At 42.9% G+C, this 24390-nt stretch overlaps 1 protein-coding gene and 1 long non-coding RNA gene across 12 annotated transcripts in view; both read left to right on the top strand.

Moving 5' to 3' along the window:
* The window catches only part of RBFOX1 (RNA binding protein, fox-1 homolog 1), a 2271070-nt gene that overhangs the window by 1695661 nt on the left and 551019 nt on the right, over positions 1–24390 (top strand). The gene's annotated exons all lie outside the window — the stretch shown is intronic.
* Positions 817–18924, top strand: LOC110260090. Its single transcript, XR_002342916.1, has 2 exons — positions 817–2897; positions 3351–18924. It is a non-coding gene; the product is annotated as an uncharacterized LOC110260090 (long non-coding RNA).

The following is a 24390-nucleotide window of genomic DNA, read 5'->3' as shown; positions in this document are numbered from 1 at the left end:
TTGTTAATGAAATAAGCTTCCAGGGCTGAGAACCACCACGTGAGAGCAGGTGTCTTAGAATCTTGGGGTGCCTGCAAGGCATTCAGATTCCTAAGTGCCACCCAAGATACTGCAAGTCAGAATCTTGGAGTGAGTCCTTGCATCTCCATTTTTTAAACAAGAGACTTTTTTTTTTTTCTCTTGCAATTCTGATGAATTTGCAGACTAGAATCAAAAGAAAAAAAAAATTCTGGTTCTCATGTGCCCTGATATATTCTTGGCTGGCAGGAGTGACCTCATTGTTGCAAAACTCATTGTTGATAATTATGATTTGAATGCAGGAAAAGAGGCAAGTTTTACCAGAATTGGTGACCTAGAAGAGCAGTAGTATCATATTCTCAAGGTTTTGGAGGGTAGAAGGGAAGAAAGAATATATAAGTGTTAAAATCCTGTTTGATCCACAAGAGAAATGTATATTTTGGCAAAATATTGTTTTATATATAAGCCGTGAAGAGTAAACTTAAGTTTTGGCTGTTGAGATATTCTGCTTTTAGACTCTGTTCTCTGCGAATCTATAAATTTCCCTGTGGGAGGACAAAATTGGGTGAAGACTACTGCAAACTCATGTTTTTCAAAAGAGAAGTGTTTAAGATGGTTGAGCCACTTTAGAATAGAAGTGAAATTTTGTTTTGTTTTGTTTTGTTTTGGTCTTTTTGCCTTTTCTAGGGCCGCTCTCGTGGCATATGGAGGTTCCCAGGCCAGGGGTCCAATTGGAGCTGTTGCCGAGGGCGTATGCCAGAGCCACTGCAACGCAGGATCCAAGCCGTGTCTGCGACCTACACCACAGCTCAAGGCAACACCGGATCCTTAACCCACTGAGCAAGGCCAGGGATTGAACCCATAACCTCATGGTTCCTAGTCGGATGCGTTAACCACTGAGCCATGACGGGAATTCCTAGATGTGAGATTTTTAAACACAATCCAGTGCTCTTGGGCAGCTTTGTTGCAACAGAATCAATAACAAGAAAAGGGAAAGGGAAAAAGCAATTCTTCTCTTAAAGTTAGAAGTGATGCATATGATTAACTCTGAAGAAACCTTCCATATTCCTCTGGGAATAAAAATAAAAATTTCAGGTTTATTTACATGGGTGGAAGACAAGAAAGAAAGAAAAAAATGGTGTCTTTTCAAAAGGACATTTGTCAGAGTTGGGCCTACATGGTCATCCTGCCCAAAACACTGCATCATTAAGAAAAGTAATAATTGATCTGCCTTGAAAGAAGAATAAGGACCCACACAGCTTCTTTGCTGTCCCTACCCCTGTGCTCATTTTGAAATAGCCTGGCTAATCCAAAAAATAGACAGCTCACCAGAAAAAACAAAACAAAACAAAACAAACAAAAAAAAAACGCAAAAAACCATCAGTTTCAAATATGAATACATGATCTGCTACTTAATATGTCAGTGTATTTGTCAGGTTGATCACGTTAGGCTCTGTGGCATTCAATTCTAAGCCTTGCAATATTTGAAGTCTGATATTGTGCTTCACTAAATTTAATACATGGGCCTCAGTAATGGAGGGAATCGCGTTACCACTTGGCAGTTTGTTATGCTGTATAAAATTGACTGCCCTGCAAATACAATAGCGATCATAAAAACGGTGGTCAGCAGAGAGGGTGTAATGCATTTTTGAGGTTTCAGTAAAGGTCCAGATGAAATTTATTGAGATTTTTGCCATTTGGGTGATGATCAATAGAGCCAGGCTAATAATTTGTTGTGAGGACCTTCTCCGGGGATATGACATTTTGCTGGGAAACTTTGGAAATTCAGAAAGTAGACTAAATGATGATACTGCCCCAGTATATATAACCGTCAGAGACTTTAACATCAGTCTGAGAGAGGATTTACTGTGACCGTGATTACTTCTTCAGGCACGGAGGATGCGATGCACTCAATTATTGATATGTTCTCCTGCATTTCCCAGTTTGGACTCACAATCATTTGATAGCCTTGCAGTGGCAGCCCAGGGGGGGTTTGCGGGAGGTCTGTTTCCCCTACCCCCACCTCATTCACAGTTGCCAAAGAATCACTGGGCCCATTTTCTTAATTATGGCATCGACTCCCCACCCTTCTTCCACTCTGGCCAGAAAATGATTTTCTTTGAAGGAAAGAAAAGAATTCCTGTTGGCCTTCACTCACTTCCACGGAACCTACTTGAGAAATGCTGACGATTAAAACCGATGTCCTTGCTTGGGTGTGGTGCCTGGTGTACAGAGACCTTCCGCTCTGCTTCAGTTTGCAAAGGGGGCTTCTGAGTCGAAGGCGTACATGACATGCAGATCATTTGTGATCCTGAGTTTTAACGCCCATACGTCAGGGGATCTGTTAAATCACCATGAGACAGCATTTTCTTGCTTGATGGTGGTTGCTGTTGAATTTATCTGTTTTTCAACTTTGATTACCTGCCTTCCATGGGAGATGAATTATCGGATCTTCCCAAAGCTGGCTTCCTCTGCTGACAATGCAGAGATACCTCTTGGAGGGGGGTGGGGGGGGGAAGCATACGATAAAGAAGACTTGAACAGTTTGCATTTGCAATATAGACTTCCTATATGCCCCTTTTCACGTCTGTACAGTGAGTATGTGAGAAAAAGAAGTTTCCATGTGAGGTTTTGTTTATTTCCCAAACGACAACCTTATTCTATTTCCGTATGATAGTTCATTAACCTGACCCATTAAGTTGCAGCCTGTTCTCCTAAGGAATTTGGTTGTTGTTGCTGCTCTTGGATTAAAGTTATAAAGTGACTCATCGTGTATGTTGGTTTACAGACACTCTGATCATTTTCAGGGAGTGGAAGTCTGTCAGTGCTTTCTGGAAGGACCACGAAGACTAGGCACAGCAGAACAATTTATTTCCAAGGTGCGCGCACAAAGTAAGATTTATGAGTTTGTGGCTCTGATGACATTTCTTACACTCCTCCCGAGCTCCAGCACATTAAAGGGATCTGTGAATACAAAGGGGTGTGTTTTTGTAATGAGGGAAAAAGAGACAGAGCCATAAGAAGATAATTAAGGTAACAACTTGTGAAAAATTAAAGCATTTCCCTCCTTCATTTTTGAATCTCTGAGCATAAACTTTGTAGTTGTTAATTTAATTGCTGCCATTCGCTGCATCCCTAAAGCATCATGAGGATGAATCATCTGGTTCATTCCAACAAGAGATAAGGCCTAAGTGAATTGAAATTTTACCCAGTTAACCCTGTCTCCCTCCTAACATGACATGATTAACATTTTTCAATTAACCGCGTGTAATTATTCCAAAGGCCTCAGTCTACTTATTTTGGTCCTTTGGACTGTGGATTTGTCTTTTCAGGTAGTTTGGATCTAGAAGAACTCCAAGAAAGCCATGCTGGTTCTAGTTTGTATCTGGCACACATGTTCATCGGCCCTAGACTTTTGGAATTAATTGCCTTTTGGCCTGGAAATAAGCATCTGTTAAGTATTGCATGTGTTTCCGTGTGTGTATCCTTTCTATAAATTGCCATGCTGTTCACTTGAAGTGTGAAGAAGTAACACGGTGTTGGTGGAGCCATGTTTGTGAGTGAGCCGAATGAAAGGCAACATGCCTTCCAGGAGAGACTCTTGAAGACAGAGAGGCTTGGTTGAAAATGGTCTTCCATGACAAGTGGAAAAACCTCAGGACTCTGGAGGGCTCGGCATTGCCAAGGAACCGGATCAAGTGTGGTTCTGCTGGGCTGGCCAATGTGGTAGCCAGCAACTACAGGGGCTACTTACATCTACATTAATTAGAACTAATGAAAATTTGAAATTCGGTGTAGAGCACTTCCACAATCACAGAACGTTCTCTTGGGCAGTGCCGGGCAAGAATCATCACGTGGGTGAGTGGTTCAAACTCATCGGGCTATGCTCATTCCGGAATGGTAACAGCCATCCGCAGACTGCAGGGGTTGATGCTGCAAAGATTTAGTTCTCTCTTGTGCAAAGTTTATTGCAGGCTTGGACAGCAGGATAAGAGGTAGCAAGAGAGTCCTGCTGTGGTCTTTTTCGCTTCTCCTCATGGTCCACTGGCCAAAACTGGTCACCGCAGCCCTAGCTCCCTGAAAAGGGCTTCTCTTCAGCCAAATGAGCATTAACTTACGACTTTTTACTACAGTGTACTATTATCATCCCTGTTTTACACATGCGAGGCTGAGGCCCAGAGAGGTTACATAATGTGTCTGAGATTAAATAGCAAAAGCATGACTGAGCAGGGTTCCAGGCACACCGGAGTCCAGCTGCAAAGTCCCATCTTTCCTTCAGCTTTGCTGACCCCTCTGATGCACACCGGGAAGTGATCAGAGGGTTTGTGGCTTTGGAAAACCTATTCTGACCACCACAAAGAGCGTGGAGGAAGCGCAGGGACAGGCTGTGTGGTTAAAACTCTAATATATGACAATGGCAACTTAACCCAAAGGAATAACAGTGCAAAACTGTCATTGTTTGCATTGCAAGGACTTAGAGGAGAAAGAGTAAGGATCTATTTCATTTTCACATTAATGCACAGTGGCTCAAAAACTATTTTGCATAGACAACGCTGGCTAATTTTTATTGACCCTCTAGTATTTGCCAGGTTCTATTCTACATGTTTAGCTTTCTACGTATTAGTTAATTGAATATTCAAAACATCCCAGTGTGGTTGCTTCTCTTTGCATGGTTTTAAAGATGAGGACCTGGAGGCGGAGAGAGGTTAAGTAACTTGCCCAAGGTCACACAGCAGGAGAGCTAGAATTTTCAACAGGTCCTCTGTGTGCAGAGCCAACGGTCTTATTCAAGAGGAAAGCCGTATTTGGCGAGAGGGATGACTCAGAGGCATGAAGCATGGCCTGACAAGGGGGAAACACTGCTGACTCAAGTAGGGTAATCCAGTGATGCTAATGGAAAGAGTAGGATGTAAGGCTCAGACATGGCAAAAAGCATGGGGCAATGGACTCCTGAAGTCATGAGAGATATTGAGATTTTGCGAGAGAAATATATAGAGAAACAAAGGGGGAGAATGCATTTGCCGTCTTTGGCACCAAGACCTAGTAAATAAGGCCAAGGGGGTTGGTGTTCAGTAACCTTCTCTACCTCTTGTCTTTGCCACGCTGTGGTGTGGGCAAGCCAGATAACCTTTCTGAGGCAGCCTTCTCTTTTTGGCACATGGAATCAGAGATGCTGAAAGTACAGGGTGTTGTAAGGATTCAAGGAGAGAAGGCATGTGTGAGTCTGTGCTCACAAACTCGATTGTACAAGCAGAAGCACATTTCTATTGTATTTTAAAAGTTAATTTTATCCTCATCCTCATTTCCACTTCATGGGCGGGAAAGAAATCGTCATTAAGCGAAGGATCCAGACTCTCACCTGGTGCCTAGAGCAGTAAGGGGCAGAGGTAGGATGTTGCCTGATCTCCACTTTGATTGTCTTCCAGATACAAAAGTTGCATTTCTTCAGGGCATGAGCTTGAGACTCAAATATTTGGTAGAAGCTTGGTCCACACACCCCTTTCCCTTTGGAGGTCTCTACTGCTTGTGAAACCCATAGACTGTGATCCTCTGACAAGCATCCGGGAATCTCAGTTATAATCTGCATGAAACCTCTCTCTTTCTCTGACTCTGTCCTGTTCCCTCCATGTATGTTTTCTTTCTCTTCTAATCTTTGTATTTCCATCAGAGGTACCCCATTCTCTATGAAGAACATTGAGCAAAAGCACCTCAAAAGGCTTTCAGAAAGCAAGATGGTCTTACAGGCAGCCTTGCCTTTCTGCCCTGGTCATCACCATCTCTTCATGGCCCCCTCCCTTCTGCTCACCTCCTCATCTTGAGATCGAAGCCAAGGAGGGTCTTTCCTTCCTGTCTGAGTGATGAAATTCAGAGGAGGAAACACTGGAAGGAAAATCCTAAATAAAGAGCCCTAAATACTTTGTAACCAGATTTGCTAAATTCTCAGCACCATGCCTGGCATATTATATGTGTTGAAAAATGGCTAAGTTGACTTCTACTACCTTTTTTTTTTTTTTTTTTTACTTCTACTGCTTTTGTTTTTATTGGCAAGTGAGGAGAGGAACAGCAACTTGAGTAAAACAGGGACAGTTTCAGAAGAGGGTTTGGACAAAGAAGCAAAAAAGTTTTAAGAATGTTGGGGTGGTGGAAATCAAAGGCTGTGAAGAGCTCAGAGACTGAGAAATAAATCAGCGGGATGTGAAAACAAGGACTTCATGGTCGACCTCTGAGAGGGAGGCTTCAGTTGTTTGTGGAGGAGACACATGTCCAGGTATTAAAGTGCAAGCGGGTGATGCAGAAGCGAGGACACTAAGGAGGGGTAAACCTGTAAAAGTTTGGCCATGAAAGAAGTGAAAGGTAAAGACAGCAGCATGAAAAGAAAGGCGGAGGTGAGTGTGGTTGCTGATTAGACATCCAGGTGGAGATGGCAGATGAACACAAAGCACCTAGAAGAAAATGGCTGCCCAGAGTTTAGGGGATAGGAAATGTTAGCCATCTCCTCCCTCTCCACCTCCTTCTCTGTCACCCTCTTCATCTCCATCCCCATCTCCATCTCCATCCCCATATCCCTTTCCCTATTTCCATCTCCATCTTCCTCGCTATCCCTCTTTTCCTCTCCTTCTCCATCCCCATTCCCTCTCCATCGCATGTCCCTTTCCTTCTCCTTCTCCATCCCCATTCCCTCTCCACCTCTGTCTCTGTCTCCATCTCCTTCTCCCTCTGCATCTATCTCATCTCATTCCAATCTCCCCCTCTATCTCCTTCTCCATCTCCATCCCCCTCTCCGCCTCCATCTCTGTCTCTGTCTCCATCTCCTTCTCCTTCTGCATCTATCTCATCTCATTCTAGTCTCCCCCTCTATCTCATTCTCCATCTCCATCACCCTCTCCATCTCCATCTCTGTCTCCATCTCCTTCTCCCCCTGCATCTCCATCTCATCACATCTCAGTCTACCCCCTCTATCTCTGTCTCCATCTTCCTCTACATATCTTTCTTATTCATTGAATGGTAGATCCCTTCTCACTTTTACAACTTAGATTAAATCCCATCTCCTCTTGACCTTCTTTTAGTCATGTTTCTTCACCATCTCATCTAAGTGCTTATCCCCCATCTGTCTCTATTACAGGACCTGAATCATTTTTCTTTATGCTGCTACTATAACCTGCAATTATGTATCCATTGCTATATTGCCTGTTTGCCCAAGCAGATAGTTTTGTGAGGAGAGGGACCCTGTCTGTTTAACCCATTGATGGATACCCAGGATCTGGCACATGGCATGAATTTAATAAGGATGTTTTTAGTGTATAATCAGTGAATTGGGGGACATCTTTCTTTCTCTTTGATGAATGGATGAATTTGTAGCATCTTTCTAGGCTTTTTTTTTTTTTTTTTTTTTTTTTTTGTAAATCTCTGAATCAACAGTGCCCATCTAAAACCCTTAGGGCAGAGTTTCTCAGAGTAAATTCCATGCCGTAATGATAAAACTTAGCAGTGGATGATGGGGACCTGGATTGACATATATGTATGGGAAAGATGGTCTTGAACTGCCCATCATGATTCCTTTGTGTGGCTTCAAAGAGCCAGCTGTCCTGAAGGATTGCCAGCAGCAGAGTTCCATGGCTTTCCTCTGTGAAATTTGTTCATCAGGCATCAGCGTTTCCCGAAGGAGTTCAAGTATGGATTCTAAGTGTCTCAGATCCTGGGGTGGGTGTGGGAGGGAGAAGGAGGGCATGAGGATGACCTCTGGTTGGAAGGAAGAATGAGGTCTCCTCCGCTTGGCAGAGCCCTGCAGGAAGCCACCCTCGGCTCACCCCAGGAACTCCCAGTGATTATCCGGGGTGGTTTCCGAACCATGAGTCACCATGTTCACCGTGGCTCTGGCTTTATGCGAATGGAACGTCTAGACTTGCAGTCGGCTGGGGAAGGAGGGGGCGGATCCTTGTGAGGAGACAAGGAAAACAGATGGTGGGTGTTAGGACTGGGCTGGAATTGCTTCCTGTCCTTCAACTTCTGAAGACTCAGAGAATTAATTTCAGGGCATCTATTCACATCCAATATTTCTTCATTTCAATGCACCCACAGGAGGCCAGACACAGTGCTTGGTCCTGGGAATATAATGCTGATCAAGACAGAGACGGACCCTGCTCTGATGCATCTCAGACTACAGCTAGGGACACAGCCAGGATAAGTTACCAGAAGGTTGCTTAATGCAAGTTGCGAGAGATGCTCTAAGGCTCTAAGGGAAAAGTATGCAGGCTTCAATGAAAGCATCAAGCATGGAAATATAACTTTGTTAGAAGGAATCAATAGTAATTTTGGGGAAACAAGGGGAGATTTATAATTCTCCCCGACCTGATAAAGGACCACGTGCTAATAAACATTAATGCCATTTGTACTTTGGATGCCTTAAACTGACCTAACATTAGCATTTCCAAGTGTTTCAAAGAGACGGGCTACTCTCATCCCCCTGGACCCCTTCTTGTCCTTTATCTCAACACCCAATTCACTAGCAAGTCCTGATCCAGCCTTCCCCCTCCATCCCACTGTTGTCCGCCTAGTCAGAGTCACCATCAAGGTTCCCCCAGCGACTGCGCTAGCCTCCTAACTGGACACTCTGCTTCCACACCCGTCCCCACCTCTCTATTCTCCACACTGCAGCCAGAGTGACCTTTTAAAGTAATAAATCCCATCATGTTCTCCCTCTTCCCTGAAAATGCTTCAGTGGGTTTCCATTTCACTTAGGGGAAAATCCAGCCTTGTTACCATGCCCATGTGGCAACATCCAGCTGCTAGGTTTCTCTGTGACCTCATTGTTATCCCTCTTCTACCAACTCCGGTTCCCCATGCTTGTTTCCTCACAGATCCTGGAAGATTGCAAGACTTTGTTTTTGTTTTGTTTTCACCTCTGGGTGTTTGTCCTGGCTCTTCCAATCCTGCTCTCCATGTGGCTGGTTCTTTCATGGCCTTTGGTCTCTACTTCCAGAGAGTTTCTCCACTGGGGCTTTCTGCTATCAATCAAAACACTCTGATTCATAGGCCATAATTGGTTATCCTCTCATTTACATATGTGGGCCCCTATTGTCTGTTTCCCCCACTTAGGTTTTTCAGGCAGGGACCACCTCTGTTGTTTTTACCTTGTATTCCCAACAACTGTGCCATGGGGATCACATTGGGTTGCTTTAAAAAGTGTTGAATGAAGGAAAGAAAGAGGAAGGAAGGAAGGAAGGAGGGAAGGAAGGAGGGAAGGAAAGAAAGAAAAAGAAGGAAAGAAAGAAAGAAAGAAAGAAAGAAAGAAAGGAAGAAAGAAAGAAAGAAAGAAAGAAAGAAAGAAAGAAAGAAAGAAAGAAAGAAAGAAAGAAAGAAAGAAAAAGGGTTAGTCCTGAGGAATTCTTTTATTTGTCTTCCTGCTTCCTTAGCATCATCTGCTGACACATTTGGAGAGTATTTTTCCATGAGAATCCATTTCTACCTATGATATAGCTGGTTTCTGACCCTTGAGATAAAACTCCAGAACTGGAGCTGGGTGGCAGAGAGTGCTTTTGGAGAGGTAAAATTTGTTATTAGTATTATTGTTTATGTGTCCAGTGTCCTTCATATTTTTCTTTTTATATAGCATTTGACATTTGCAAAATGTTTTCCATTTATTTTTATGTAGGGGAAAGCAAAAGGCTGTGTGTGTGTGTTCTGGTGTTTTTTGTTTGTTTTGTTTTTTTTTTAAGTGAGTATAAAGACAAGGCATCTGATTCAGGGAAATATTTGTGCTTTGATGGGGACAATTAAAAGAGAGAGAGACAAAGAAAGACAGACAGACAGAAAGAGAGAGATGGCAGAGAGAGAGAAGGAGACAGTGGTGATAAGGCTGCAAACCCTCATTCAGCCCCCAGCTCTAAAGGAATAAGCACTGAGCCCCTGGAGAAGGGTGGAAACATTAAACGACCCAAGAAAATGGGAAATGGTGTGGGGTGTGAGATTTCTTTATTAGTCAATTTAAAATAAAATGTGGCTCAGTAATTTAGAATGTGTCTGGAGTCAAGCAGAAAATTAGCCATATTCACATACGCTTCCCCCTCCCCTGAAGGCAGTAGAAGCACCAATAAAAATAAAAATAACAATACCTTGTATTTATGGGGTAGCTTTCTCCCAGAGCTTCTTCTCACTCACCCTTTTTATCTTTTTTGTGTCCTTGGAGGCAAGCAAGGACCTGGAGCTCGAGAATCAGCCTCACAAATATCTTTATTGTGAAAACTTCTTAGAAGAGCTTCATTGGATCATTCATTCATTCATTCATTTGCATATATTATTCAGCAGGGTTCATTGAGCATCTCTTGTGTATTAGGCACTGTGAGATGTTTGGGGCGTAGTGTGCATCCTATGAAGTGTTTAGTGAAAGCCGCTCCAGGTTTTGACACAATGAGGTTTATCCATGGACTTTGGAATGACCATGACTTCTTTAAAGCATGGCGCTGTCATTGTGCCTTTGCATCGTTTTCCTGACTGAATTCAGAGTTGAGATGTCTGCACAGGATTTGCCCCTCTGGAAGACTCTCTCTGTAGTTTGCTAAAGCGATGGTTTGGGATATCTTGAAGAGAGCCTTGTTTGAGGAGTCTCAGAATCCCCAGAGTCCAGCAAAAGTAGAAGCCACTTCTCCCCAGGGGAATGGATGTGTGTAAACATTTTGCAGCCTTACTTGGGGTCCACAGTTGTGGATACTCATCCTGGATCTCCAGTTACCAGGTGGAAAGCTCTCGATGTGGAGGCATCTAGACCTATGGAGGAATCTCACATACCGGCACTGAAGGATGCAGTGGAGCTCTTCCTTTGAGCTCCCCCTTAAAGGATGGCATCACTCTGCACAACAGCCCCCCTCCCCCACCTCGCACCACTTTCCCCAGATAGACTCCCTCCTACTTAACAGCTGAGAAAATAAAATGTTTTCCTGCATGTCTATGAAAAAGAGCTTTAAATCAATAGTAAATCAAGGCATGGAATAAAAGAGTCTTTATGGCCCGAGAAGGTGATTTCTGAAGGTTGCTATTTGGCTGCGTTGGGTTTGTGTCTCCCTGGGGATCTCCAGCGGTGCAGCAGTGTCTGTGATCTGAGGTGCCTTTGCCCGAATGGAAAAGTCACCCTCTTCCTACCTCCACCAGTGGAGGGCAGGGAGGTAACACAAATTCTGGCTGGGTTATCAGACAGGTTTTCCTTGAAGTTTTTCTTCTCAGCAAGCTCTGGGTTAGATAGGGCTGGTTGGCTCCTTGGACAGTGATCCTTTTCTAAACCTAAGTGTCCCCAGGTCTCAAAGTGCTTCTCCTACAGTTTGGGACATTCCCTACCCCCACCCCGTCTTCTGCTATATACCTGTTTTGTCCTGTTTTGTTGTCTGTTTTGTATTGTTTTGCACTCAAAGGGAGAGCCAGTCCTCATATTTTGACCTGTAGACAATCACCAGGTTTCAATTTTCCTGTGTTACATTAATGAGAAGATTGAGAAGCTGCATTCCTTTGATGGATGCTTAACAACCGAGTTTGGCCTCAATGAGGTGCTGATGCAGATCCTGACATAAACGAACAAAAACACACCTCTGAGCTTGACATATCTCAGTGCCTTGGCTGCATCTGCAGAAGACATGGAAACTTCTGAGTCAATTTCTCTCTCTCCGTCCACCCCACAGTGCCTCTCCATGAGTTCTGCCCCTGGCCAGTCCTCTTCATTGGCAGACAAGCTGCTTCTCAGAGGGCTGCCTGCCTTTCAGGTTGGCTACCCCCACGAGGAGCCTCGACAGCAGCCACGTGCTTGCCCGCATCACTGTTTAGCAGCCACTCCTTCCTCCATCCTTCCTATAACAGCGTTCACCTCATCTGCTCTGCTGTTTGATTACCTGGCTGGGGGCTAAGAGTGCTGTGATTAAATACTGCTAACTCCCCTATTCTTATGCCTCTTTCCAAGGGGGTAACGATGAGTTTGAAAATGAGATTTGCGTGTCTAAGCACATCTAGATTGGGGAGGGGAATGGCGCCGCCTAAGGCACCCTAGGTACCAACTGCAGCTCCCAGTTCAAGCCACTTCTCCATTTCCCTTGAGACTGTGGGTTGGGGGGGTTGGAGTGGGGGAGGGCTCACACCCCATCTAGTAACTGCAAATGTCACGTATCAAAATTCCAAGTTTCCCAGGCACTAAAAATGATAGCTCTGCTTGCTTGTAATATATCTTGCCTTTGAAAATGTACTTGCAGTAATGGTCTTTCCCAAGCAAAAGGAGAGAGGGAATTGCAGTGTCCACATTCCTTGCTGAACCTGTGGAACCTCTCACCTACGCACCAGCTCTTCCCCCTACCTTCCAAAAAGGCTTCCTGATATTAGGAGAGGGCTACACTGCACAGGCCATTGGGGTTCACTTTTGCATTTCGTCCAGCGCTCCTTGAGCTCCTTATTGAAACTGGGCAAGAGCAATATGCCTGTGACATCAAGCCTGTTCCCCATCACTCCAGAAACGCTGAAACTGGTGCCCACAGTTGGGTCTAGTGTGTGTTTGCATCCTACGTTGGCATGCATCTTTGTGCTATCTGATAGCCTTCCCAGAGATCTCCACTGTAGGTGGGTGTGGTGTCTGCCATATAGGACACATTATTCCATTAACTCACCAGCCAAGAGCCACAAAGTGGATGGTCTTGGAGCCAAAGCCGCCCCTCCCCCACGTTATGGTTTACTTTTGCTGCATCTCATGGCCTTTATTTCGCTATTGATGCTGCCGCTCTGGGCAATGCCCTCATTGGCTCCTCGGGAGACAGTGTGTCAAATGTGGCAGTGAACAAGAGGGACCGCAGGTGACTGGTTACGGGACTTCCGTGGAACCCATTATTGGAATAAGGTAATGGGGTGAGTAGGAGCAGAAACAGTGGGGGTATTTTTCTGAGAGGCTTTCCCAGGAGGCATATGAAGGTAAAAAGGTGCCCCCAAGATCAGAGCCTAAGTGAAAGGGTTGTACTTTAGCAGATGGCTAGAGGTGGACGGACCGGCCTGATCACAGCCAGTCTCTGGGAAATGAGGCACAGTCCACTTAGAGGAAACAAAAAAAGTGCTACGTCTCAGTCCTGACTCAGAGGATCCAGATCTCTAGACCTCACCGTGCCTGGTCTCCATCAGACCAATGGTTATGATGAAAAAAAAATGTCCAAACAAAGGGATGAAATTTAAAAGCATCAGGGATGTCATCTTAGGAGTTTTCCCCCTGAATAATCATGACCAGGAAAATCCAAGAAGCCAGATTTCAGCAGCTATGCAGGCTATTACAGAATGAATTGTTTGCATTTGCCTGTACTGTTCTCCTCTTTCATTTTTGCCTTGTCTCAAGGTCTTCCTTGATATATATATATATAAAATATCTTTTCCTTTATATCTTAATACCTATTTTGCTGAATGCATCTCTCCCTCAGATCCCTTCTCTACACCAAGAGGAGGGTGTCTCCATTTCATGTTGTAAGTCTCAGGGCCCAGTTCCCTGAGCAGAAAACATAGCTGTTTGATCGTGAGTGGAGATTTTCCAAGTTTGATTTTCTAACAATTCACCCTTTCCCTTGTACTTGTGATAAATTCCAGATGTATAGTTTAAATGGTCATTGAATAGATGTGCAGCTCTGCTGTCTCCAGTTTTAACATGCTTGAACGATCTCAAAATGAGGCAATCGCTGGAGCAGAAACCCGGGGAGGCCTGGGAGGCAGAGCCTGCCTGAGACTGATCCTGAATGCAACAGCCCCAGGCACTTGCTCACAGACAGGCTCTGAGTATGTTTGTAGCCGAGTGACCCACAGGTCACTTTTTCATTCCTTCCCCTGCTCACAGTTCTCAGCCAGGTGACTGTGCATGTGCCTCACAGCAGTTCAGGCTGATGCCTTTTTGTAGAAGGAGGCATCAAGGTAGAAACACCTGGAGCCATAGTACTCTGCTACTTTCCTGGTTTACAGATTTTTTTTCAAGGTAAGAGGCCTCCGGGTCTACCTCCCCTACACGCGTTCTGCTCTTTGTTTCTAAGAGACTGCCTGCCTCCCACTAGGAGATGGTCTTTGAAGACGCAAGTTTATAGAGATGGAAGAGAGAAACGCAAGAGTTGGAAATCGTCTTCTGCAGACCGGAATCTGGAATTTCCACCTTTGTGTTTCTGGCTCAGAGCCAAGGTGGCTGGACTTTCTGGTGCTGTTCCCACCTGGTACCAGCAGCTATCGCAATATGGCTGGTTGCCTGTTAAGGACTTGGCTAGAGGCTCATCACTGGAGAACGCAGGATGAAGAGTCCAGGCTCTGGGTTTTATCTCCCAGTGATGGCAAAAATGCATCCATGGGTTCCTTGCTACATTCACCCTGCTAAGTCTTTGGTTAACACCACTGTCATCCCATGGATGGGTGCAAACTCTCTGGGTTCTTTCTTCCTGTCCCCACACTCCATCTCCACTCTGTTCTGCCAACTGCCACCCTAGTGATCCTTCCGCAAGGACAGTCACTTCCTACTGAAGTCTCCTTAGAGGCTCTCAGCAGTGAGCATTTGTTCCTTAACACAGTCCTCATCCTGGCCCCTGCTCACCATCTCATCTGGATTCAAACTACATCAGGTGACCTGTAGTTCCAAGAATGTGCCATGTTTCTCTTGCACCGAGATCTTTCTAGACAGCATTTCCTCTGCTGGGACCCTTCTCCACCTCTGTTTTGCCTCCCTACTTTATTTTATTTTGTTTTATTTCATTATTTTCCTCCCTGTCTCTTCCCTTTGTCATTCAGGAACCTAGAGATTTTAAATCTTATGAGTCCATCTGTGAACATCTCCTGCCCCAGGCTGGGTGGCCCATCCTTCTCTCCCTCTTCCCCTGTGTGTCTTCCAATCCCAGGGCATTCACAGGCTATTGATGCTTCCTCTTCAGGACCCTCCTTCTTTTAGAGCATACACACCTTAAAGACACGGAGTATGCTTTATTTACCTAGTGGCTGACGGCAGTTTAAATGCAAGGAGTAGGAGAGTGTTCCCAACTTATTCATACATCCCTGACCATGCCTCCACTTTTTCTGGATCTTGCTCCCCCCCCTTTTTTTTTTGTCTTCTTCATCATTCCCACAGTAGACTAGGCCACCCTGTGTTAATGCCCTGCAATTTGAGGAGATTCTTTGTAAACATCATAAACCTAAATTGGTCCCTAGGCTCTATTTGAGAACTGCTGATTCACACCCTCCTGTATAAAGTCACAGCCATAACAACTTGCACCGTTACTAGCACTCAGTGATAATGCCGGTTCCATAAATGATGGCACCATGAAGAAAATAAGGAATGGGACTGTTTGATCAGCTCGTCAAAGACGGTCCCTCTGTTCGATGACATTGCTTCCTGCTTTATTCATTGTTTAGTTCTCTACAACTATTATCGCCTCCAGAAAGCATTATTTAAAAAGTACAGTCATGTTGTAAAAGAAATAAATCAAAGATTGTTTGGATATCAGCTGTTAACTTTTTGCTTCTTACTTAAAAAAAAAAAAAAGAGAGAGCCAGCGGTGTTCATTGGAGCATGTGTGGGGTTATTAATAATTTACTCAATCTATTGATGCTCGTTAATTGCAGTAGCTGAGAAAAGTTAGTTAATGATGTGCCTGCTTGCACCACATTATAATTATGATGGTAGTTCCCCTATTATTAGGGCTGAGTAGGTGTTCCCATTAGAAACCTTAATTTTCGAGCTGATTGTCTTAGCCATTTTAAATTACATCGGGCCACTTCTTGGCAGACACTTTCTGAAAGCAGATGCACTTCTTTCCAAAATTATTTTTATGGTGGCACAGGAATTCTCCTCTTCAAATGAAAGAAGACATAAAGTGTGTTCCATTTTCAGGAACTCTTTTGTTAAGCTCCAACCAGCCTCCTAGCATCATCATGTAGGAAGTTGTCCAGCAGAAGGGAAGATTTTCCTTGATCCAGAAGCCACTCGGGCCAAAATCAGACCTCTTTGTGAAAGAGAATTTTTTAAAATCAGCCACAGAATGGAAGGTATATCCTGCTTTTCCCACATTCACATGGTTTCATCAGTACCGTTTTTAGTGCAAGTGACAGAATCCACATTCCAGCAAATTTAAACTTGTTTTTTAAACAATGGGATTTATTGGCTCATCAAATTAGGAAACCAAAAGCTATGTTGTCTTCAGGCAGGGCTAAGTCCAGGAATCCAAGTAATGTCACTAGTGTTATGTCTATGCTCCATCTTTTGCCTTTTCCCTCCGAGTGTTGGTTTCATTCTTGAGCAGATTTTCTTCATGTGGCCAGTTGCAGCCTCCAGGCTATATTCTTAACAGCTCCTGTTTTGAAACAAAACACCATCCTCTCTCCTCCAGCTTCCAAATATAAAATAAGAGAGATATCAACTCTGTTTGGATCACATTCTCATGCCTGAACCAACTACTGGAGGTAGAAGAAGAAAGAATTTGATTCCACCAAGACCATGTATCGATAGCAATAGCACAGGTGGGGGTTACATAACTTGACTAAAACCACAACATGGAAAACATTGTATCAGTAGAAATAAAAGTGTACCTACCAATAATGAGGAGGAGGAGGAAGAGGAGGAGGAAAAGAGGGAGAAAGAGGAAGAGATGATGGACCAGAAACAAAATGTGGATTTACTGCTTCTAGGTGTATCTACTACCTCAACCCACCCCTTGGCTGACCTGATAGCCAATGAATGTTGACCTTAACTCTTTATACCTGTCATAACTCAAAACCCTGTTAAAGCTTTGATTGCAGCTTGAATGCTAGCTTATTTGAAAGAGGTGCCCTTGAGGTCAGGGGTGGCCAAACAGGTGGTCATGCCGTCTTGGTGAAGATATTCACGAAAGTCACTGATTCTGTTGGCCTTATTGCCATGGTCTCTCCATTGTGTTGGAACAAAACCTGAGTCTGGTGCGCATACATCTCAGTAAGAAGGGATTAGTTTCCCTTTGGAAATGTAGTATGCGGAAACAGTTGTATCCTGGTTTAGTTCAGCATCTACCAAAAAAAAATAATAATAATAATTGTTTAGACGAGTTAGCCCTTTATGGGGTGTAGACCTGAGATTTCATGCCCAAACATAGTGGACCATTTCTGTCTCCAGAAGGGACAATAGATGATGAGTCATACAGAGCCTGGCATGAAGGAACTTCAAGTATTGGAAGATTCCAGGGCCCATGAGAGTACAATAGACAGAGATGACTTTGCAGAACATGAAATCTGGGCCAGACGTAAACCAAGGAAAGGCCATTGTCACTTCATGAAGCCTATGTAACCTTATGATCCAGAGTTATACCCGTTTATGATTTGGGAGGGCTATCATTTGGATAATAACATAGAACCATGCCCTTGTTTAATATTTTGTGTAAAACCTCTCTTTTAATGTTATAATCTGTCTGTGGGAAAAACAAGGGTTGCTGAATTTCCTCCTTCCCTCCTATTAGGAATATCCCTGTGTTACTTGGTGGACACAAACATTTTTTATTCTGCAATAACTCAACTTCAGGGCTGGGTAAAAAACCTCTTTTAAATGCATACCTAGAGACATGGGTCAAAAATCTCCTGAACTTTTCTATGTTTATTGATTGAAATAAATCAATAAACATGATCTGATTTAGTCTCTATGGCCAAACCATAAATGCAATCTTTTATTTTAGTCTTTCCTCCCTGTCCCACCTTCCAGGAAGATTTTGACTTAAGGAAGGAGGACATTTATTGGATGGAAGAGGCATCTACTTTATTGCTGTGCTTGTTATCAACTAGTCATTTCGAGAGAAGAAATACCATGAGAAGGTTTCCCCAAAGAAGGCAGCCATCAGATGTTTTCACTCTTGATACCAAGGGGAAGGAGATAGAGGTAAATTATTCTAGTTAGGCATTAAAGCAGATAAAAACATCCCTTCTCAAATAAGGGGAATGGAAATAAAGACACGAAAACATTCTATTAACATCTCTGTGGATTTACTTTTCAATTTACTCATCATTGCCATCATTGTTGCTGCTTCCGATATTAATATTTTAACAGCAGATTTGTTTACGTATTCTGTCAGAATATCTAGAATTTATAAGGAATTTTTTTCTATCTATAGACAAGCACTCAAGGTTGCTTTTCGGGATTTATTTTATCAACCCAAGGGCATCCATTGGGCACCTCCTCTGTGCCTAGTGTTGTGAGATGAAGTAAATAGGATCAAGTTGCTACCCTCAAGGATTTCCAGTTAGAGGAAGACTCGCTCTAAATAGTTATGTGGTTACACACTATTGTGCTGGAAGGAGTTGCGTGAAGGATGCTGTAAGTGAAAGGCTGAGGGATAGTCCTGTATCTCCACCTAGGAAGATTAGAAAAACCCCAAAGTGTATGGGGAGCATTTCAAGTGTGGGAAGGAAAAGAGAAGTAGCAGTATTCCAAGGAATTAGGGTCTGTAAAAGATTTATCAGCCACCTACCAAAAAAGAAAAACAGAAGAAAGAAAAAAAATTAGCCATCCAGCTAGGTCTCTAATATTTATAATTTAAATGCCATGTATAATAATTCTAGACTGGATCTATAGAACTAACATTCTTTTTAATAGCTTCATAGTATTCCATTTTATGAATATGAGTATATATTGAATACATTCCTTATTAATGCACACAAAAAATGATTTGGTTTAAGGTATTTTTTTCCCTATTTCAAGCACTGTGCTTATTTATACATCTATCTCTTGGTGTTTGTGCATGTATATTTATAGGACAATTTCTTACTTCTGCAAGGGCTGGATCAATTTACTTTTCATAGATATTGCTAAAATTTGCCCTCCAGAAAGGTTTCATTCATTTACATTCCAACAATGTATGTGATAACGTGTTTTCTTCAAAAAAAAAAAAAAGGTGCCTTTGAAACAACATTTTCCTTATAATAAACACACATCCTCTGCTGTCACACAGTGAAAGACTGAAGGAAGTTTGCAAGGAGCTCTCCCATATTGCTCCTATTATGCCTGATTGTGGTACTAAATATTCAGCAACTTCCAAGCTATTGAGTGTGGAAGAATGCAATACTATTCTCATTGGCACAGGTTAATGGAAGCAAGCTCACCTGAGCATCTTTTCAGGTTCAGAATTGCGGGCTGAAAAGCTCCTCCTTGTGTGTCTGTGATGCCTGGCAGTTGACTGTCGTGAACACAACCCAGGTTCTTGAAACGGGAAGACAAACCATATGCTTCATTATTAAGTGAATTCACGGGACGGACTATCGCAGAAAACATGTGTAGTACAAGATACGATTTCAATTTGGAAATGAATGGAGGGTAAATGAAAGGTTGCAGCCCATGCAAAATGCAGTTAGGATATGGGGTTGCCATGGAATCAAAGGGAATGTTTTGCCAGCAGTTAGAGGCAATTCTGCTTTGGAAGGGTGGTACACTGGGATTGGTTAAGGGCTGACAGGACCACTCAGAATCGGAGTCAGCCCAAAGGGTGAGAGTTTGGGTAGCTCCACTCCAAATTCCAGACCTGTGTCAGTGTCCGAACTGGGTCTAGGAAATCCGAGTTTCTACCAGTATGGGTCAGCTGGCAGCAACTGGGGATGATGGAGATGACCGTGTTTCTACACCCCAGAATATTTGCACATATCATCTCGTTTTATGGTCACTGCAGCCTGGGTTGAGAGAGGGGACATATTTTTACAAAAATCAGAATCTAGGCTGTAAATTAGACTTAATATATTTCTTCTTTGGTTTTGAAAGCAAATACAAAAAAAAAAAAAAACAAAACCTGGAGCATAAATAGATTTCAGCTTAATGTGATCACTCTGATCCATTGGTAGATTTCCAAGGGGCTGTGTGTGTTTATTTATTTGTTTGTTTGTTTGTTTATGCCTTTTAGGGCATATGGAAGTTCCCAGCTAGGTGTCAAATCCAAGCTACAGCTACTGGCCTTCACCACAGCCACAGCAATGCAATATTCAAACCATGTCTGCAACGCACATCACAGGATGTGGCAATGCCAGATCCTTAATCCACTGAGTGAGGCCGGAAATCGAACCCTCATCCTCATGAATCTTAGTTGGATTCGTTACTGCTGAGCCATAATGGGAACTCTGGCTGTGTTTTTTGTTTTTTGTTTTTTTAACTTTGTATTCAGATGATTGTAGATTCACAAGAAGCTGACACATTAATACAGAGAGTTCCTGAGTACCCTTTACTCAGATCCCTCGAAGGGAAACTTAAAAAAAAACTTTAGTAGCCTGAGTTCCTGCTGCAGCACGAGGGGATTGGCGGCATCTTTGGAGCTCTGGGATCCAGTTTTAATCCTCAGCCTGGCACAGTGAGTTACGGATCCACCCTTGCCACAGCTGTGGTATAGGTCACAACTGCTGCTTAGATATTATCCCTGGCCAGCAACTCCATATACCTTAGGACAGCCAAAAAAGAAAGAGAGAGAGAGAGAGAGAGAGAGAGAGAGAGAGAGAGAGAGAGAGAGAGAGAGAGAGAGAGAGAGAGAGAGAGAAAGGGAGAGAAAGAAAGGAAGGAAGGAAGGAAGGAGAGAAAGAAAGAAGAAAGAAAAATACTATAGTAGTCTATCATAACCTTTTGATTGATCTTATTGATACAGTAAGATCTATGGCTCTTATCCAGACATTGATGCCATCTATTGATGGAATCTACTGATATTTATTCAGATTCCATTTTTTATTTGTCCCTGTGTGTGTGTGTGTGTATTTGGTTCTGTTACACCTGTGTTGGCTTACATATCCACACCACAGTCAGGATATAGCACAGTTTGATCCCTCACACTGCAAATTGCCTCACTTTCTTCCATCCTAACCCCATCCCCAACCCCTGGCAACCACTGTTCTTCATTTCTTTTCTTTTCTTTTCTTTTTTTTTTTTTTAATGGCTGTGCCTGCAGCATATGGGAATTCCCAGGCTAGAGGTCCAATCGGAGCTGCAACTGCCGGCCTACGCCACAGCCAGAGCAACACAGGATCCAAGCCACATCCTCAACCTACATCACAGCTCACAGCAGCTCCAGATTCCCAACCCACTGAGTGAGGCCAGGGTTCGAACCCTCATGCCTATGGATCCTAGTCAGGTTCGTTACCACTGAGCCATGATGGGAAATCCTGTTCTTCATTCCTTATCTGTTGCCATTTCTAGGATAGTATATAAAGGGAAAATACGCTATGTAAACTTGGGGGATTGGCTTCTTTCACACAACATAATGCCCCAGAAATTTACCCAAGCCATTGCATGTAGCAACAGCCCGTTTTCATTTCTTGCTGAGTCGTATTCTCTGATATTGATATTCTGCCCATGTTGGTAGAGACCCTGAGGCTGAGTGGAAAAGAGGGCTGTTGTCACCTGCTAAGTTCTATCACAGAGACCGAGATGGAAACTGGTGGCAAACACATGAGTCTGACTCACCTGGCTTAGCCATCCATGCTGATGTTTGAAAGCAAATCAAGAAGGGGAGAGAATTAGCATCCATCTCACACCCAGGACAAAATTCAGAAGCCTTGAGAGGACTGTCACTAATAAAGCTGGTGATAGTTTGAACCCCTATTTCCTGAGCTGGATCTGGCACTGCAACAGGGGGTGGAGCATGGGTGGGGCAGGGCAGGAGAGATTTGATCCAGTGTCTCCAGCCACTCGTTCAAGGCTTTCTGCACTCCCTCCTCTCTGCTGTTTTCTCCCTCTTTGTTTCACTGGTGCCGGAACACACATAATTTGCAGGAAGTGGTTTTGCTCGGAACTGCCAAGTAGAGATGAGGTCGCCTAGCCTGTTGGGTAGCCTGATCTACCCCTTGAAATGCCTGTCTTTCCTCTCTCCCATCAAATCAAATGGCTGGACTCCTCCACTGCATACCTCCCATCGGTATCAACAGAATGTTTTTAGTTTGTACACTTGGAATGGAAAAATAATCTTTGGCTTGGCTTTGATTATATAGACTAATTATTGCTAATATAGGCACCCGATGATTACATTTTATTATGTCTTTGTTTTTCAACGTTTGTATTGCTTCCTTGGGGGAAGTTGTCATGCTAATTAATTGTTTTGTGTTTTTCTTGACGTGTCTCAGCACTATCTGTGCCATTGTGGCCATGTGTCTGTTCTAAATATTTAAGACATTTATAACAATAATAGAACTAATTTCTCCCCACAACTAAAATATTATCTTTTATCAATTTTCCATTTCTGCCAAGGGAATTTTGATGCTTCTAGGTTTCCAAACCTCATGTAACCTTTGACTCTTTGTCAGTTTTGTTCACATGATAAATGATTTCCTAAGCCTCATTATTGTGTCTCTGGTCAGAGTCCCCCTCTCTCTCTTAAGTTTAACATATCTCATATTGGGATTGCTGCAATGCAGTCTCACTTTCCCTCTGTGGAACCTTTTTTTTTTTTTTTTTTTTTTTTTTTTTTTTTTAATAGACCTTTCAGTTCATCCTAGAACTAGAGCTGATTTCACTTTTGCACCTTCACCCCAACTCTGACTTTCAAGGATGGGCTCAACTCGTAACCATGAATCCCCCAAAATGGGAGTTCCTGCTGCAGCTCATCAGGTTAAGAATCCAACACTGTCTCTCTCAGGATGTAGGTTCAACCCCTGGCCTCGCTCAGTGGGTTAAGTATCTGGCTTTGCTGCAAGCTCTCATTCAACCCCTAGCCCAGGAAACTTCCATATGCCATAGGTCCATCAAAAGGAAAGAAATAAAAGAATCCCCAAAATGATTGGTTCAGAGATGGGCGACATCCCAGACTGGGTTCCTAGAATATTTCTCTTTTAAAAAAATAATTTTTTTTTAAATAAAGAAAGCGTCTAACCTGTTACCGCGTCCTGTTGATTTTCTCCTCTTAACAAATTACCAAATCCAAATCCTTCTGAAATATCTGCCTTGGTCTAAGCTGCCATCTCCACTGACTTAACAGAATCCTAACTGGTCTTCCTGCTTCCAGCACACATCCCTAGAGTCTGCCCACAGCAACCAGTAGACCTTGTCAAATGCCTCCCATGGCTTCCTGTTTTTTCCTAGAGTAGGACCCAAATCCATAACCTCCTCTGTGAAGGTTTGCATGCCTCTCTTCTTGCCACTTTGCACAACCCCATCTCCCACCAGAGTCGCTCTCTGTCTCCCCTCTCCAGTGACTTTCATTCCCTTCCTTATCTAAAACTGCACATTCTACCCCAAATTCTCTACTCTCCTCCTTTGCTCCTTTGTAATGATCACCACTGTATATATTATGTACTTTTAAAATGTATCTGGTTGATCATGAGTCTTCTTCCACTCATGGAATGGAAACTTCTCAAGGGCTAGAATTCATGGATGCTTTATTTACTGTTCTTTCCCAAACATTTATGACCATAAAATAATTTGCCATAAAGATATGTTTATGGAATGAATGAATGAATCCATCAATGAATAGAAGGCCCTAGCAGAATGCATTTACACATAGTATGTTAGAAATTGCAAGTTAGGATTGCTTAATTATTGCTGGCTGGTCAACTTTTTTTTTTTTATGTGTATATATGAATCCAAGTTAGTAGGGAGGTTGTTCATAGGCATAGTGTCAAGCTAAAGAGAGTCAAGCGACTCTAGTTTTCTGTCATGTATTATGTCATAGTGATAGCTGCATATGCTCTGAAGAGAGGGGGCTATACATAGTGACTGATCTTGCAACCACCTCTTGGATTGTTGCAATGGTAATATGCCTGACCACTTTTTAAAGATAAAATATGGCAAATAGCTGAAAAAAAACTATATATTTTAGTGGCAGATGGGGCTGTCTTCTTTCTGACATTGACATATGCTGGGCTAATTATATCACTGTCCTGAACTTCAATTGCCTCATATGTAAAAAGGCTCTAAAAACAAACAAGCCTGCAAACCTTTGTTTTCCTTTGTTCTCTTTTCCTTCTGCTTTTCCTCATCCTCTTGCCTCCTTCTTCTTTTGTAAGATTGGATAAAGTAATGTATGCTAAACACCTAACAGGCATCATGGAATATGTTTATAGTAAAATATATTACTTGCTCTATACTCTTATCTTTTTTATATAATTTCCATTATTTTGTTATTTTTTGTTATTGATTCTACAGAGATTTCCTTCTTCTTTTAGCTAGAAAGTCACAATACAAATAATTATCCTATCACTGTCTTTCAAATGATTCACACGGTCCAGCCAAGCCTTTTTGAGATATAATCTTCATCTTAATCTTATTGAAGGGCTTTCGGTAATTCATGCACCAGATTTTCAGGCAGTGACATAGATAACTGAGCCAATCTTTTTTTTTTAATTTTTAAATTGATTAATACTGCAAGTTTCAACCTGAGAAGCTCTAATTCTCCAGTTCATCTCTGAATCCTTCAGCCTGTCTTTTAT

Source organism: Sus scrofa, chromosome 3, assembly GCF_000003025.6.
Source record: "Sus scrofa isolate TJ Tabasco breed Duroc chromosome 3, Sscrofa11.1, whole genome shotgun sequence".
NCBI classification, from domain to species: domain Eukaryota; kingdom Metazoa; phylum Chordata; class Mammalia; order Artiodactyla; family Suidae; genus Sus; species Sus scrofa.
The sequence above is the reverse complement of the archived record's forward strand: the minus strand, read 5'-3'. Positions and strand labels throughout refer to the sequence as shown.